The sequence below is a fragment of the Anolis carolinensis genome, chromosome 2 (assembly GCF_035594765.1).
Source record: "Anolis carolinensis isolate JA03-04 chromosome 2, rAnoCar3.1.pri, whole genome shotgun sequence".
In the NCBI taxonomy this organism is placed as follows: domain Eukaryota; kingdom Metazoa; phylum Chordata; class Lepidosauria; order Squamata; family Dactyloidae; genus Anolis; species Anolis carolinensis.
In genome coordinates, this window is record NC_085842.1 from 294,939,105 (window position 1) to 294,957,393 (window position 18,289).

The 18,289-nt window shown below is 38.5% G+C and overlaps 1 protein-coding gene and 1 long non-coding RNA gene across 8 annotated transcripts in view; one reads left to right on the top strand and one right to left on the bottom strand.

Annotated features, from left to right (window-relative positions):
• The window catches only part of pde4d (phosphodiesterase 4D), an 830,388-nt gene that overhangs the window by 346,724 nt on the left and 465,375 nt on the right, over positions 1 to 18,289 (top strand). The gene's annotated exons all lie outside the window — the stretch shown is intronic.
• LOC103277597 (uncharacterized) overlaps positions 1 to 18,289 on the bottom strand; it is a 21,242-nt gene continuing 2,953 nt past the window's right edge. Inside the window, exon 3 of the long non-coding RNA XR_505524.3 lies at positions 1 to 18,054. This is a non-coding gene — a long non-coding RNA (uncharacterized LOC103277597). The remainder of the gene's footprint in view (positions 18,055 to 18,289) is intronic.

Genomic DNA, 18,289 nt, shown 5'->3' on the forward strand with positions numbered 1-18,289 from the left:
GAACAATAACATCCACATAGTTGTATTTAGAGATATAAGAGTCATCCAAGTAGCAATTTAAATTCAGACAAATCTTAGAAGCAGCCTTTATTGTTCTACAGCTCATTGTTTACCCGAGGCTGCAAACCCATTGCCCTTACCTTCCCAAACCCAAGCAGGAAACTATCTATAGGACCCAATACCTCTAATTTGACCTTGATCTATCTGTCAAAACATTATACACACAGAATGACAGGATTAAAGAGACCACTCAGGACAAGCTGTAGTTCAACGTCATGTACAAATTGATAAAACAGACATACTCTGCAACAAAACAGTCAGACACAGGTCAGTTATAAAAGAAGTAAAAACAAAAGAGAAAGGGATAAAACAGCAATTGCATCTTCTGAGTAGCAGCTTCTTCAGACATATTATCAATTAATTCACAACATGTACACAGATATTCTTTATTTGTGCTCCATTTTTAATGTTATTTTACCTTTTAGGATCATGTCCAAGGATTCTTTATCTATTCCTCTATATCTGATATAGCTGGGTCTTTTCCTTTTGAGTTGGATATTAATGGATAAAACTTCTGTATACTGTATACACTTCTTTGGCAGTAACATTATATGCTCCTTCCACTTACTAGTTGTACTAATTTGTGAACATGTAACCATCCTAATCTTTGCATTAAAATTATTATCATTAGTGTTTTTATCTCTGTGTACTATAGGATGTCCCGTAAATGTTTCATTGCATACTTTTTAAACTACCATTCTAATGCCAAATTAGTTTGATGAATCAGAAACACACACCTGATGACACATCATTTCAACCTGCCAGTGTAGCAGGAGACAAGGCAGCTATAACTGCTCTCACTTATTCCCTCCCCAGACCTATCATCAACTGATGTTCCACCTGGAGACCTGCTTGCCACAACAGGCAGAATTTGGCAAACAGGAGGAACCTTATTGTATTAGAGATTTAAAGTCTCAGTTGGCAAGAGGCAAACCTATGCTGAAGGAGCAATAGCCCTCTGTTTGTAGGACACTGTGCCCATAAAGTGGTGTTCCAAGAGATACAGACTTAATACAAGCTGTACTATGAAAACAAATTGTCGCAGCTTGAGTACTGACTTACAACTAGTCTGTGCCAACCCACATTTTATCTTCCTGATCAAAGTGACTAGTTCTACATAATGGGTGCCAGTTTCAATTTCCAGAACCTGGAAAAGTTCAATTTTGGACTGCAGTTTTCAGAATCGCAGGGCAGTTATCCACCATCTCCAATCACTGTACAAAGACATAAACTCTATCCAGTTTGAAGGGCCTTTCATCAAACTCTGTCCAGATTTGAGGAGGTGTTTTTTTTTTTTTTAGTAAGGTGCCATGGGTGGGACCCATGTATTGATTTATTGCTTCAATTTACAAAGACTCTCCTGAGGTCTATGTATTTACATTGTCAGTATCCCCCTTCTTTCATAATTTTTATGGCACAAGAGCATAACTTTCGCTCTGTTTTTCATCTTCTTTCTGGATAGAAGCAAGTAAACTAGTTTACTGTTCCTGTTTCCTCAAGTGAGATGGGGTGGGAGTGGGGGGCGATTAAGATGGTCTGCTCCAGGAGACTTATGGATCTAGATGGATTCTTGATTGCTCTTAGGAATTTTTCCACTAGCTGGCAGGTGATCCTGTTGAAGCCCTGGCCGATCTCTGGATGGGGAAGTAGGCACAATTTTTCCGAAGTGTCCCTTGTCACAAAGTGGAGCTAAACCATCCTCTTGGTTTACTAAGGAACTGGCAAAAGTGAAACACATGAGACAGGGACTAGAGCGACAGTGGAAGAAAACTCAGAGTGATTCTGACCAGAAACAGGCTAAGATCTAACATAGGCAAGTGCTTAGAAACTTCAGTTGGTCTAAAGAGCTTCAACTCCTTTGTTGCAAGACTTTGTGGTATAACAGTTAGAATGTTAGACTAGGGAGATTAGGTAAACTCAAATTCAAATCCTTACTTGTCATTATCTTTCAACTAAATCTATCTCACAAATTTGGGGCGAGGAGAAGAAGATCCTGTGTGATGCCTTAAGGCAGTGGTTCTCAACCTGTGGGTCCCCAGATGTTTTAGCCTTCAACTCCCAGAATTCCTAACAGCTGGCAAACTGGCTGGGCTTTCTTGTAGTTGTAGACCAAAACACCTGGGGACCCACAGGTTGAGAACTACTGCCTTAAAATAATTTGGAGGAAGGGTTGAACATAAACATAACTAATAGTAACAAAACGGTAATGTTGATCAATGATGGCAAAGTTTGATTGTCTGATCAGGAATCCTAAATATTTAATAATGTATAGAAAAGAGAAATTGGCCACTGAAACATGCCTTGGAATCCTTTTCTGTGGAGAATGTGCCTGTGTTTGATCAGAAGACATTTTAACCTTCCTCTTCTGTCACCCAGTGCCCCAGAGCAGCTTCTATAAGATCAGTAGAGGTAATAAAAATAACAGTGTCAATAAAACAATAAACGTCAAACAAATAATAATTTTGCAATAAAACCACATTAAAACCAAATCTAAAGGTCTTGGGTAAATAAAAAGGTTGACATCTGGCGCCAGAAAGTAAGCAGACAAACTTTGCTGGGGGTAGCATTCCAGGGTCTGGACATAATAACTGAGAAAACGCTGTCTCTCTTCATCTCTACCAATGGTGGAGAAGATTGGGCAGGTCAGAGCTGGCTCAAGATACCTTCAGGGTGCTCTAATTGAGAAATGGTTGTTTTGAGTAATTCCTACTGCACCACTCTCTGCAGTTTACTTGCTCCTTGTTACCTCTCCTTCTAAACTCTGCAATATTTTCCTTATACTATTTCAAAAACCCTCAAATAGCATAGTTTATAAGGGCAGTACATATTGGTTCTTTTGTGGAGTACAACTGGAAACAAAAGCCAAATTGGGAGGAAAGTGAGGCGATTGGACACCCTGTAGCTAATGTCACAGTCAACATTGCGAGCAGATGGCTGCAAAAGCACTGAAATGTACCACCCTTAGAAACCTCAGCATCTGTGTTGCATATGGAAGATTCTTCTTCTTTCAAAAAGGCAATTTTTTAAAAAAGTGAGGCTACATAGAATCAGGAAAAAAGTGCAGCTTTCCACAACAAATAGTAGCAACAGATACTGGATAGCAGTTTGCATATGTTAATGTCTATTTGGAGATGCAAATTCAGAAGTAATTATAGTCATTTAAATAGAAAATGAGCAGGCACTTGCAGTTTTATCATGCCCTCTCTCTGCCTCATCCACTGAATTTTACAAGGGTTTAGATGATGACGTATTCCATTGCTTCTCTCAATGGGTGAAGCAATTGAATTTTTTGTCATTCAAGGAATAATCTTGAATGAGAAAAAATCAGAGTAAGTTCACAACCCTTTTTGAGGAATGATATCAGTGCGCTCTCAAGGCTCTCACAGAGAGAACCGACAGATCTGTTTTCCACTGCCCCAGATGATAGGGCCAGATCTAATACAGTAGACAACATAAACGGGCTGGCAGAACGTTGGATAAGCGAATATGTTGGATAATAAGGAGAGATTAAGAAAAAGCCTATTAAACATCAAAATAGATTATGATTTTATAAATTAAGCACCAAAACATCATGTTATACAACAAATTTGACAGAAAAAGTAGTTCATTACACATTAATGCTATGTAGTAATTACTGTATTTACGAATTTAGCACCAAAATATCACGATATATTGAAAACATTGACTACAAAAATTCATTGGATAATCCAGAATGTTGGATAAGTGATTGTTGGATAAGTGAGACTCTACTGTAGTTTGAAGTTACAGGAGAGTAACTTTCAATTGAACATTAGAAGAGGCATCTTGACAATGAAAGTGATTTGGCAACAGGATCAATAGCCTAGAGAGGGGGTGGGATCTCCCTTTCTAGCCTTCGGTAAAAAAAGACTGGATAGCCATCAGCTGCAGATGCTTTAGGTGGAGATTCTGCACTGAGCAGTGAGTTGGGCTTGATGGCCCATGAACCCCCTTCTGTTCCTTTGATTCTATGATTCCTGCATAAAAAGCAATCTCTCTGTCATTCAACCCAGACTAACGTGAAAGGAAGATGGTGGCCAAAATGAGGTAGATGTGGACTGGAGATTGGTATCTTCAACTCAGTAGTGCAAGACTGGATTGAAATTGATACAGGTGGCTGCTTGGCACTTTTCCAAATATCAGGTGGGGAAGAAGAGGGAGAACAGAAAAGGATAATGGGGGGGGGGGGATTGGTCTTTTCTGCCACTTACTCCTGCATTGCTCTCTTCAGCTCCACCACTGCTAACATATGATCCCCAGAGCTTTGAAGAGTTAATTTTTGGAACACACCTCCACAAATCCTTGAGCCAACATGGCACCTTTGTGGTATCCCCTTATTTCTGTTGTGGATTCCATGAGATGTTCTTGTTCTTCTTCTTTTTTTTAATCTACCCCTGCGATGGGCCTTTCATCTAGTGAAGCGTGCATTTTTTTTCTGTTCAAGATGACAATAGCTTTCCTTTTGACTGTTGAACTGTCCCCTGAGTCGTGACTTTCTTTGTAGATGGAAAAAAATATGATTTGCAGAACAGCCTGAAGAACACCCACTTGAGTGGCATGGGTTAAAAAAAAAACCTTGAAAAAGACAGGCAGTTGTTGACTTGTCTTGTGCCGTACAGGAAAATGCATTATTTCCATGGTTGCTGCTCTGTATGTGTACGTTCAAAGTTTAACAATGACTCACACTGTGTTTGGAAATGAGGAGATGGTTCTTTTGTTTTATTTGGCTTGTGCAAGTTGCCTTTCAGCAACGTTTTCAACTCTGCTGGCCCCCTTCTTCAAAGTAAAATGATTTGTATCGATGAATGGGGTTCTGTTTGAACTCAGCCTTGAATCCCCGGATATTGTGGCTTGCTTGGTATGCTTCCATTGTCTCCTCCTCACCTTGTTTTGTTGTCCACTGAGAAGCCCAGTTCAATGACTCACTAGAGAGCTTTTCTCTCTTTTGTTTGCTTCTAACTACTCTGCAGCACTGTACTCCACTCTTACATTAAGTTATTACGCAAAGGGCTTTATAAATCCTTTCTGTTCAAGGAAGAAAAACTCAAGGATCAAGTACAGTGTGTCTTCAGTACAGTTTCATATTGGGCAATTAGATTTTTTATACCTTGAATCTACAGATTTCATGTGTTACAGTTACAATAACCACATCAACAACAAGTTTTGTGTGTTATCTGTTCTCTGAGACTTCACTAGTTTTTTAAGTTACTAAAATGTGGGCATCCATTATGTTATGCAAGTGGGATTGAAATGAAATATTGCAGTGCTGTGTTTTTATTCACAATTCTAGCCAGCCTTGCTCTTTGCCAACCACCCAATTTCTTTCTCTCTCCCCCCCCTCCCCGTTCCTTGCTTTTCTGTTTTCCTTTCCAATAGTATTTCCAAAAACATTCAACCTGTTACTTAGTTTTTTATATAATAAAGGGGGTACTTTTACCTTGTGGTTCCCCTAGGCCTGCTAATACTTTTGTATTGTGAAGGGTGGCACTATTTTGACTACATGAAAAACTATACATAAAGACTAAGTTCATTATTAGTATCTATCAGACAAGTCCAGGCATCATATTTACCCATTTCACACATATCTGAACATCACTTTCTGTTTTTTGAATAACTGAATTTGGCCCAAAACAAGGTGCAGGAGTTGCCTTTGTTTTAGATCAGAATTTCAGCTCCTGGAAGGTGCCATTCTCTCTCCTTTTTTCCTTGACAGAGTCCCAATAGGGTCTGGTAGAAGTTCATGAAGTAGGTAACCTTCAGGGTTGCCTGTGGGCTGTACTCTATGTGTACATATATATAGGATGAAATGGGGTTGAAAGAAAAAATGTGATGCTCTGAAAGCAGAACCTACAGATTCCTGGAAGCATGAAGTGTGTATTCTATTCCTGAAACCCGAAGGCAAAAAGAAAATATTATAGCAGCCACACGTGTGTCTACTATATGGAGTCTTCAGACAAACTGATGAAGAGGGAAGCAAAACATTCCCTTTTCACACCTCACCAGTCAGCACTTCTTTGGTTCCCTAGACTGGCTTATGTCCAGCATCAGACCTAGACTCTCAGGTAAGACAGGCAGGTTTCTTTCCTCTATCTCATACACTATGTTTCATATAAACAGAACACCTCCTCCATTAGGTCTGCTTTATATGTTTTGAAATAGACAAAAAGGCAGTTAACACAGCATCCCTTGTTCATTCATTAGATTGTCATCCGTGCAAATCTTCAATTAATACTGTAATTTACTAAATAATTTTTGTGAATATGTTTTTGGGAATGAAGCCTTTGGTGATTATTAGCTGAACTGTGTTTACAAAGCTGAGAAACTGGAAGGGTCTCTGAGATTGGCATTCAGAAAATACAGGAGATTAAAAAAAACATGTCATAGTTATCATCTGTATCTGGAAAACCCTTTTCGCTCTATGAACTCATATTTGGAAAATATTTGCCCTGAATCAGGAAAGCAGGAAGGAAGGAAGGAAGGGTGTATGGATGAGAAGATGAGCAGATGAATGATATTCATGTGGTTTATCATTCTTCATCCTTTTACAATGAAATACTTTTAAATAAAAGTTAATAATGCAAGTCGGGGGACCTGAAATTCTGCTCAAAATAGTATACTTCAGAGATGTCATCTAGAGATCAGAAAACATTTGATGCATATTTATAATCTATAAATAATAAATATACATATGATACATTGGGGTTTTTTGATCTTTTAAAAAAATGAAAGCAGATCTGTATATTTGTGCCTGGGAAAAATGGGACCTTCATGCTAATACCCTTTCAAAGAGCAGTTTGGAAATGTTAAGTCTAAAAATAGAGCTGTTCATGAAAATAACTGATAAACATCTGATTTAAGACTCTGGCTAAGTTTGCAAGCAGTTTTAGGGCTTTGATATAGAGCAGGACACTGAATCAGAAAACTGTTGGTTTGAAGTTTCATTTACCATTGTCTCACTAGTGAGCTTGAAGGAAGCTGTTTTTCCCCAGCCTTAGATGCTCATTTCAGAATATCAGGGAAATAATTATGACCATCCCAGAGCTTAGAGACATTACATTATTTGGATTACAACTCTCAGACTCTACCATTGGGCATGGTCATTAACTATGCTAGGAGTTGTAGTCCCAAAAGTAACCTTCTTAGGTTTGTGACTGAATCATAGAATCATAGAAGTGTAGAGTTGGAAGAAACATCATGGGCCATCCAGTCCAAGCCCCTGCAAGCAGCAGGAAAACTGCATTCAAAGCACCCTCAACAGATGGCCATCTAGCCTAAGCTTAAAAGCCTCCAAGGAAGGAGCCTCCAGCACACTCCAGGGCAGAGAGTTCCACTGCCGAACAGCCCTCACAGTGAGGAAGTTCTTCCTGATGTCCAGGTGGAATCTCCTTTCCTGTAGTTTGAAGCCATTGTTCTGCGTCCTAGTCTGCAGGGCAGCAGAAAACAAGCTTGCTCCCTCCTCCCTATGACTTCCCCTCACATATTTGTACATGGCTATCATGTCTCCTCGCAACCTTCTCTTCTGCAGGCTAAACATGCCCAGTTCTTTAAGCCGCTCCTCATAGGGCTTGTTCTCCAGACCCTTAATCATTTTAGACGCCCTCCTCTGGACGCGTTCCAGCTTGTCAACATCTCTCTTCAACTGCGGTGCCCAGAATTGGACACAGTATTTCAGGTGTGGTCTGACCAAGGCAGAATAGAGGGGTAGCATTAATGGGATTGTTATACAGTGTTCCCTTGCTAGTTCGCTGTTCGCTTTTCGTGCCCTCGCTGTTTTGTGGGTTTTCAATAAATATTAACGTATACCATGTATTGCGGTATTTTCATTGTTTTGCACATTTTTGTGGTGTGCAAAGGGTTTTGGCAAGGAGGAAGGGAGAACTAAAGGGAGAGGGGGAGGGCAGGGAAGGGTTGGAAATAAAAAAGGTTATTATTTAGCTTCCATTCTTTTTCTCTGCCGGTGTACTGTATATTGTAACTGCTAAAATAAAGTACAGACTGCATTGTAGTAAGTGGTCTGTGGTTTGCTCTCCTCCACACATAGAATAAATATAGTGTTCCTGCTTCGCAGATTTTCACTTATCGCAGATGGTCCTGGAACATAACCCCCACAATAAGTGAGGGAACACTGCAAAGGTTATAAATATTACCACTGCACACATAAATGTACATACTTAAAAGATTGCTTAATATCAAGCATTTTACACAAATCCATATTCTCGTTTTTGTTGTTTTTACTTGTTTAGTTACATTTATAATGTATCCTTCTTCTACTGAAATCAAGGCTTTCCAGCTCTTCTTCAGTTTATTGTGATACCCACTGGCTCAGGAACTGTAGTTTTGACCACATCTGGGAATTGATGAAAATCCGTTCTATTCCTAGTTTGTTAAGATGTTGCATTTGGATGTCCTTTTATAAAAGGCTGTCCTTTAAAAAATCAGATAAAGACCTTGTGATCATTTTTATTTGTAAAGAAAAACCTTAAAACAAAGTGCCTTGGTTTTGATTATATTTGTGTGGTGGGTTTTATTTTTATTTGTTTAATATTACTTTTTATATAGAAAAATAATAACTGTGCAGTTTGAATGTGTTGAGTCCCACCTATGGCAAAAAGCAGGATAGAAATGAATTGATGATGATGATGATGATGATGATTATGATGATGATGATGTTGATCAATCTGGCTATGGTAGTATTTTGTTTAGGAGACATTTGTGCCAATTTGAATTCAGCAGTTAATTTGTGGGTTTATCCTTCATGAGACAACAACTTGGATATAGGTATTTGAATTTACCTTACTGAGTTGAGTTCATGCATAAATCATAAAGGTTTAGGGGTCATAATTTTGATATGATGAATTGATAAACAGAATGTTATTCCATTGGGAAGGAAAGAACCAACACTGTCTTGGTTCCACTAACATTCTCTTGCTGATGCTTGGAGCAGATAGAGTAGAGGGCTTTGTGTTTCTTTAGGTTCTTCAGGTATTCAGCGAAGGGGATGGTTCTTTTTTCGATAAGTGTTATGATACCTGTGGCTAAGTAAAGCCAGGTTTTTGGGGTCATTTTTACTACAATTTCTTATATACAATAAATAGTGAAGAGTTTGAAGACAAGTGGGACTGTATAGCTTAAATGACTCTTATCTCTTGGCCTTTACTGGTGGTGGAGTAATGTAATTGGACCTCTGAGCTGTTATGAATTCCAAAAGCAAGGCAAATGCAAAGCTAAATGCAAAATATAGTCCAGAACTGCTAGCAGGAAATTGCTGTATGTTTTTGACTGAAATGGATGCCTGTGGATCACAGCTTGGAAAGTTACGTTTTTGGACTACAAGTTGTATAATCTCACAAATAGCATGTCTAATTTGGGAAGTACTTTTGAAATTTCTGGGATCTCTGCTCTGAACACCTAAAATAGGATTTGGATTGTAACATGTTAGTAGCATAGAAGAAATTAAGTATTTTCAATATGCCACCTCATCTGGTTAAGTTAACTAGCTCAATTGTGGTAGTTTTTACAGATTAACCAGATCTGCACATCTTGCACCAAACATGGAAATGGACATTGGACACTCATTGCTAGCTAATACAATGGGGATCAAGGCATATTTGTGGTCTCATTGCAGAGAAGATTAAAGTTTCTACATAGTGGATGATGTCCATGATGGATATTTTCCTACACTAAGAACTGCTATTTCACTTGTTCCAAGACTTGTATGATGTATTTTGACTAATTATAACTTACATGTTATAAAAGTAGCAGTCACCCAGCCTTTTTGTTGCTGTCCAGAATGCCTCATCAAATAATGTACATAAAATAACTTTTATAATCAATCTATTTGACTAGTTAAATTAGTTTATGCATTTAGAGACACAAACTCAACTACTTAAATCTACATCTAAACAAATGATAAAGAATTAAGCTCGCAAAGAAGACCGAGAGGGTTGAATTAAAGTTTACACATTCATAGAGCATTTCTTCTGATGGATTTATACCTTCTTGCGACAGTCAGATGTTAGCTGCCCTATGAGAACATCATGCGGTTCAGCTATGTAGTCAAGTTGAGCAGCTGAGCTACAGAAACGTCATGTGGTCTCAATATAAAAGGCTGGAAAAAATAGTCAGAAACGTTTAGTCGGGGAAATTTTTCAACTCCGAGGGCTTCTAGGTTTAACCCTTTGTTAATCTAAGCACAGGAGGTATCACTCTGCTGGTCAGTCGTTTAGTCGTCTCCGACTCTTCATGACCTCATGGACCAGTTCACGCCAGAGCTCCCTGTCAGCCGTCACCGCCCCCAGTTCCTTCAAGGTCAAGCAAGTCACTTCAAGGATACCGTCCATCCATCTTGCCCTTGGCCGGCCTCTCTTCCTTTTTCCTTCCATTTTCCCCAGCATCATGATCTTTTCCAAGCTTTCCTGTTTCCTCATAATGTGGCCAAAATACTTCAGCTTTGCTTCTAATATCCTTCCCTCCAGTGAGCAGCTGGGCATTATTTCCTGGAGGATGGACTGGTTGGATTTTCTTCCGGTCCAAGGCACTCTCAGGATTTTCCTCCAGCACCAAAGTTCAAAAGCATATATTTTCCTTCGCTCAGCCTTCCTTATGGTCCAGCTCTTGCATCCATAGGTTACTATGGGGAATACCATTGCTTTGACTATGCGGACCTTCGTTGCCAGTATGATGTCTCAGCTCTTCACTATTTTGTCAAGGTTGGCCATTGCTCTCCTCCCAAGAAGTAAACGTCTTCTGATTTCCTGGCTGCAGTCTGCATCTGCAGTGATCTTCGCGCCTAGAAATATAAAGTCTGTCACTGCCTCCACGTTTTCTCCTTCTATTTGCCAGTTATCAATAGGTGTAGTTACCATGATCTTGGTTTTCTTGATGTTTAACTGCAACCCAGCTTTTGCACTTTCTTCTTTCACCTTGGTGATAAGGCTCCTCAGTTCTTCTTCACTTTCGGCCATCAGAGTGGTATCATCTGCATACCTAAGGTTGTTAATGTTTCTTCCAGCAATTTTAACTCCGGCCTTGGATTCCTCAAGCCCCGCATGTCGCATGATGTGGTCTGCGTACAAGTTGAATAGGGAGGGTGAAAGTATGCAGCCCTGCCGCACTCCTTTCCCAATTTTGAACCAGTCTGTTGTTCTGTGATCTGTTCTTACTGTGGCTACTTGGTCTTTATACAGATTTCTCAGGAGTTAACAGTATAGTATCCTTAATGGCCTTTTGTTCGCAAATTAAAAGCTTTCTGTGGAGCCAGGCCTTCCCAGACAAATGAAAATAGGCACTGCCAGTTTGATTTTTTAAAATAATAATTGACAAATAACTTCAGTAGCCAGAGGTTATGGATATCTTTAATATGGTGCTTGTTGTAAGTTTTTTTAAAAAAATTGATTTATTTGATATCTTAATTGGGTTTTAATCAAGATGTGATATTTTAATTGATTATGTATTGCTGTTCAATGTATTTGTATGAATTTTATATGCCGTATGCCACTTTGAATCCCACCCACGGGAGAAAAGCAGGATAGAAATGAATAAATAATAATAATAATATCCAGGGCTTTATTCTGCAGATTGATGTGGGATAATTGACAGATCTGGCTTTTGCCATCAGAATGTTAAATGGTGCCTGTTTCCTCTTTTTCATGCAGAAGACAACTCAAGTAATGGTGGAAAATTATTTCAAATGAGAGCAGAATGTTAGTTTGGACAAGCAGGATAGCACTCAAAGCTCCGCCTCCCAATGCTTCACCTGCACACAGGATGGAGTAGAAATTATGAGTAGATTTTGTCTTTTAGTTTACCTTCAAGAGGTTGTGCATGCACTTATTGTGTACCTTCAAGTGGTTTTCAGTTTATGGTGACCCTAAGACCCCATCTACCTTGCCATAGAATCCAGCTTGAACTACATTATAATGATCTGTATAGACTCATATAATGCAGATTGAACTGCACTGAACTGGATCATATGGGTCTACACTGCCATAGAATCCAATTCAGTGAAGTTAATCTACATTCTGAAACTGGATCATATGACAGTGTAGATGAGGCCTAATTGAATTCTCATGGGTTTTTTTGTCAAAATTTGTTCAGAAGGATTTGCCTCTCCCTTCTAAGGCTCAGAGAATGTAATTTGCCAAAGGTGACTTGCCCAAGGTCACCCAGTGGGTTTCGATGGCTAAGCAAGGATTCAAACCCTGTTATCTAGAGTCATAGTTCCACGCTCACATCACAGTAACACTTTATCTCCCTATACCGTTACCTGGGATTAAATCTGATTGGATTTAGCACATCCTTTCCAAAATACTATAAATGCATGGGCATACACACCATAACCAGCCAGAAACATGCTTGTCTGCAATTATCTGGGGAAAGTGCCATGCAAATCAGCATAAAACAAGATTTTATGTGGTCTTGCTTATCAGTGTTGCTGAAATTATTTCAGTCCCTGAAAATGTCTGTTCCAAATACTTGAAATGTGTATAATGCTTTCTCCAAGTTAATATGTATGCAGAAGCAGTTCTGAAGCAGAAACTGGAGCAGAAATTGATTCTGTGAACTAAACAAATGTTTATGGCTTTGGAGGTGTGGTGGCTATGAATATAAATGTAAAGTGTTTGTTTTGTATCTACTGGGATGATCTGCTCATGACAGTTAGCCACATTTTCCTTTAGAGAAGGACACAATGATCATGGGGATGGGATAGTCATTCAACTATAACTCCAGTCATTCCAAACCATTGATTATTCTGCTATGATTTGAGGAATTGGGGTCCAACAGCATTGCTGTCTTAGAAGAAAGCAAGGATGTTAAAAGCTAACTTGGGGAAACAATGAATGAAAGCTATTTTCATTGCATGGTGTGTTTGGCTTGCAAAGAGTATATAACAGCATAATAAGAAAACGTTGCTTACGCAAATCACATTGCAAAGATTTTTTTTAGAGCCTAAGGTAAACATTCTTTGTTTAAATTGCTGTGTAGTGATTATGCAATGCTAGAACTACTTGAAAATCAAGTTAAACTTTCACTTCCTTTTAGGGTGGACACAGGGCTTAGATCTGTAGCTCAGAAGCCTCAGTGCCCAGAAGTAAATTGAGCTTAGATGTTAAATAGCCTTCTATAACATTTCAGCACAGATAAAAAATAGTTGTAGATAAGAGTTATGTGTACCACAGATTTTATAATCTGTCAGATCAGCAGTGATTAATTATGTTAGGCCAGACATTCCGACATACTCAAATAGAAATCACAGACTTGTCCCATTAAAATAAATAAATGAATATAACATGGAGTAGGTACTTATGTTCAAACACAAACTTTTCAAAACCCCAGCAGAAATGACAACAAGATATTTTTAATTAAAACATAAATCTATTCCATTTTATTTTTTATCTATGACTATACTTTCCCTGGCCTGAAGATTGGAGGTAATTATGAGGTCTCAGTCTAAATTCAAAAGCTTATTTGCATATTTAGTAAATATATCCTTTTAAACCTAATGAGAAAATATATTTCAATATCTATTTACACAGGATCCATTTAGTGTACAGTAATAATACTTTACTGGGTAAACTTTGACCTAGAGTTAATCAAGCCTCACGCATTTTTATGTTGTTATTATTTTAAGTATGCACCCGTAGTCTGTACATTACAGAAACTGCCAACAGGATTGTTTTAAATAAAAGGCAATTTTAAGGCTCGGGCTGTGGCGCAGGCTGGAGAGCAAGCCAGCTGTAACCAGCTGCAATGAATCACTCTGACCAGGAGGTCATGAGTTCAAGGCCCGCTCGGAGCCTATGTTTGTCTTGTCTTTGTTCTATGTTAAAAGGCATTGAATGTTTGCCTATATGTGTAATGTGATCCGCCCTGAGTCCCCTTCGGGGTGAGAAGGGCAGAATATAAATGCTGTAAATAAATAAAATAAAAAATAAATTTGTTTTAAAAGGTTTTCATTGATGGCAGCAATTTGTGGGCCATATATGTTTTAGACAGCGATGTCCATTCATGACCATTGGCTGTGCTATATGGAGCTGATGGGGAGCGTGCTCACAGAAGTGAATGGAGAGTGTGGAAAGCTGGTATAGATGGTTCCTTTGGTTATCTGAATTATCTAGATCAGTGTTTCACAAACTCTGTTCCTCCACGTATTTCAAACTTCAGCTCTCAAAAATTCCAGTCAGTTTAGCAGCAGGAATTGTAGGAGTTGAAGTCCAAAACATTTGGTGGAGGAGCACAGTTTGAGAAACTCTGACCTAGATGATGGTGTAACTGTAGTTAATCTATGCAACTAAAGCAATCTGATAAACATGGGCACCTACAGTTATTAAAAGCATCTGGAAAAGCCTAAGTAGTTACTTTTTATTGCAGCTCCCATAATTCATTAGTCAGTGTTGCTTCTGGCCATGCTGGCTATGAAATTCTGGGCAATACCATCTAGAAAAGTTTTTTTCCAAGGACTAGCCTCATGTATAACCTTTTGGGCATATGGATTTGAGCATATGGATTAACCATTAAAGAATTAAAAAGTCCTAAAAAATTAATAATCATCCTTAATTGACAAGATTCCAAATGAAAGAAAGTTAAAATAGGATAGTTGAGAAGCAAGTGAGAAATATGCACTTATTTGAAAAATCTGAGGCTTGAGAAACTGAATAAGAAGTAAAGTGATAACCCATACACCCAATAGCCCAATGAGGACAGTCTCCACAATGCCAGGCCTGGGTGGATGCATGAGAAGAGTGGAAAGCACTGTGTCAATAACCTTGGCAGTTTCTTTTATTTTGCAATCTTTGAAGCTGGCATGGCTTTGCTATTAGCAAGTGGGAAATAGAAACATATATTTTAGAAAGTTCTTGTTAAAAGTCCCTCTTGCTGTAGCAGCAACAGCTGTAGCAATAAGCACAATCCAGTCTCAGCTAAGTATCTTTTTATGCCCATTGTCCCTCACATTCTTCCCACTTTAAATAAAAGATGTTTGGTCTGCTTTTGCCGTCACATTAGGAGAGGCCCACTTGCTCAGCAGAACATCCTTGTTTTCCTTCCCTCTTGTAGTCTTCAGTATCATCTCAAAGATAGTGCCACAGAATCTTTAAAAACCACCTGATTTGGAGTACATTAGGGGGTACTCCAATAATTGTTCTACTTTACAGAACTACTCTGTGGGACCTCATCATTTTGTTTGTTCTGGAAAGATGCTAAGCCAACCAAGAAACAAACTAGATGCAATGCCAGGAGATCCATTGCAAATGCAACCCTTTTTCATGAATAGAATATCCTATATAAATTTTGCCACTAGCAGTAATGAACAAGGCTTTTCACAGATACAATGATATGTTTGTATGGACTGTGCTTTACATTTATAACATTTGTGAGTTCATTGTTATGTATGTCTACATCTGAAAATGCAAAACCTGTGTACAAATTTTCCCTTTGGAGTTTCATTCAGGCTCCTTTACTAAAATATATATTTCCCCATCCAGAAAATAAGGAACGATTTAGTTGAAGGTTGCCCTTTATTTAATTGCTTTGAGCAAAGATGGATCTCTTATTCAGGAGGAGATCTAATAACAGTTTAAAGAGCAGGAGACATGTGATTACACTAACTTAATTACTTTGAGCCATTTTAAAACAATAATTGTACAATTTAAGAAATAGTTAATGGTAACAGGAAGCTACCATCTTGGAATTAACAATATCTGATTAGATGACTGCACTTATAATCCTGGCTTTTATGTTCTTCTGGGAACTGCAGCAAGACTATTTTGTTTTGTACGGGGAGGGTATAGTAGGCACAAAATATTTTAATATAGAAAAATTAGTATGTTTTTGTCGAAGCCTCCTTTGTTATGTTAAAAGAAATCCCAGTGCATTGCATCACTGCCTCATTGACAATACTAGGAGGAAACATTAATTTTTATATCAAAACTCCCAGACTCTTCTACTCCAGCCATCATGATCAATAACAGTGTTGGTTGGAGTATTTTGGGAGACCAAACAATGTTTTTCAAGCTTGCCCATAGGCCAAGAAAGAACATCAAATGAGCCCTCCTGAATCAGATGAAAAATTAGATCTTTATTCTGCCAGAATAGCCAATCAGATGACTCCAGGAAGCTCATAAATATGACTTAAAGATCGTGACATTTTTCCATGGATGCTCCGAACTAGCATTCAGTAACATACATGTTTCATCCAGTTAGCATAGCTAATGTATTGCTTATTTCATATTTTTAATAGAGTATTCCATCTTTCCCCTGATGAGCTCAAAATTACATATATGGCCCTTCTTCCCAGTGTTTTAACCTCACAACAGACGTGAAGGAAAACAGAAAAGGAGATACATTGATACATGGAAAAAGGAGATAGAGATTGGCTTAAAATCACCCATTGATTTCCCATGCTCATTTAAATCTAGAACCTGGACCCCCTCCAATTTCCAATATTGCACCCTAACTCTGAGGCGAGATGAACTGTGGCCCTCCAGGTATTTGGCCTAGACCTCCCATCAGCCCCCACCCCCCATGGTGGCCAATGGGAAAGGATCTTGTGAGCTGGAGTCAAAATATCTGGATGACCAAATGTTCCCCATCACTATTATATACCCCTCCCCTCCCCAAAGTCATCTAACTCTCTTTTAAAGCTATGTAAACCTGGATTAATACTACCTTTTGAAACAGCAAATGCTATTGTTTCTCTATATAAAACCTCTATACTCTATGCTCCACAACTATATTACTAGGCTTTAAAACCTGGCAGCCAAAATAAGCCTGTTCTAGAACAAATTTATATTTCCCTTGCTTGTCTTCTGTATAAACTAAAAATTGTCTGATGTTTAGCCTGGACATTCCCATTTAAGAAGACTGGAGATTACTGTCTACCAGTCACAAAATGATTGTGAATGGAGATAGAGTTTAACATTATCACCTGGAGATTACAGATATCATCTTTTATTGATCTAATTCTTTTGTGGAAACCATTCGATTCTTTGCCATGGTTTCTAAGCAAATATACTCTTTGACTTTGTAGCTATTGTGACTCAGCCTGCCCAATTTAGATAGAATTTGCTGATTCAGAGACCAAGCAAAAAAGCCTCGTTTCCCCTCTCTCCACATAATGCTCAAAGTAGGTTTAACTCATCCCTGACATACTACCCTCCTCTCTCCTTTCACACTTAACTTACGTTTGATACTTCTCCCAAGCTGGTCAATTCTGTCATTACTCCTCTGAGAGACTCCTGAAGTTAGATTGATGGCAATGTGTACCATTCAGACACAGTCTGCAAAACATAATGTTAACCTTTCCTTCTTGGAAAGTAGATTCAAATCCCTCATCATTAGCTGTTTTCTACCCGGCAGGTTTCTCTGCAGAAATTATTCATGTTCTCTCTTCTCTCCCCTTCTCTCCCACCCCATTGTTTTCCATGGGACCCTTCCACCAAAAGCCCAGGCCATTTCTTGGTTCGATTTCTGTATGGCAAAACTGCCTCTGAAGAGCTTACATTTGTGGTTAGAGTACAAGTAGTTCAAACATTTTGGAAGGAAGTACTTCATCTAATCTCACAAAGAACTAATCAGTTAATTATATTCTGTGGCAAGGTGTTGTTGTTATCTGTATTTGCAGGAGATAATTGTAAGCTGCAACACAAACTGTACATTGTGTTATTACTACTGGGGGCAAAGGCAGAAATAGCTTCTAAGTGGAAAGCATTTTCAAGCCTCAGTATTTCTGGATGGTTGTATATTATCTTGATGGAGGATCATGTGAGCGAAACAAAACAGGGAAAACAGAGGTAGCTTTTGGCAAACATGATTCTAGCATATTTAATTTATCAATGAAAATGAAGAGTTTGGAACTCCTCCAGACTTACATGTGTCCTTTTGGAGAGATATTTTTAACTCAGAAGGAATATGGGTCACATTAATTTCAGCCAATTTGAGATACAAACCAGGAAGAAACTAGCAGGAAGGAGTTGCTCTCTGTGAAGGAAAAAAGGACTTTTTAACAGGATATGCAAGTACAGTACTAGTAAGAACACAATGTTTAACAACTTATACAGTACTTATAACACCAGTGTGTCACAAATATAAAATACAGCTCCTTGTCAGTGTCACAGTCTTGTTATGCATATGGGAAATAAAAAGTTTCAGAAAAAAAAACGTACTACTTTTGATTAGTATAGTAAACTTGTGACACATTGTATAAATGAAATAA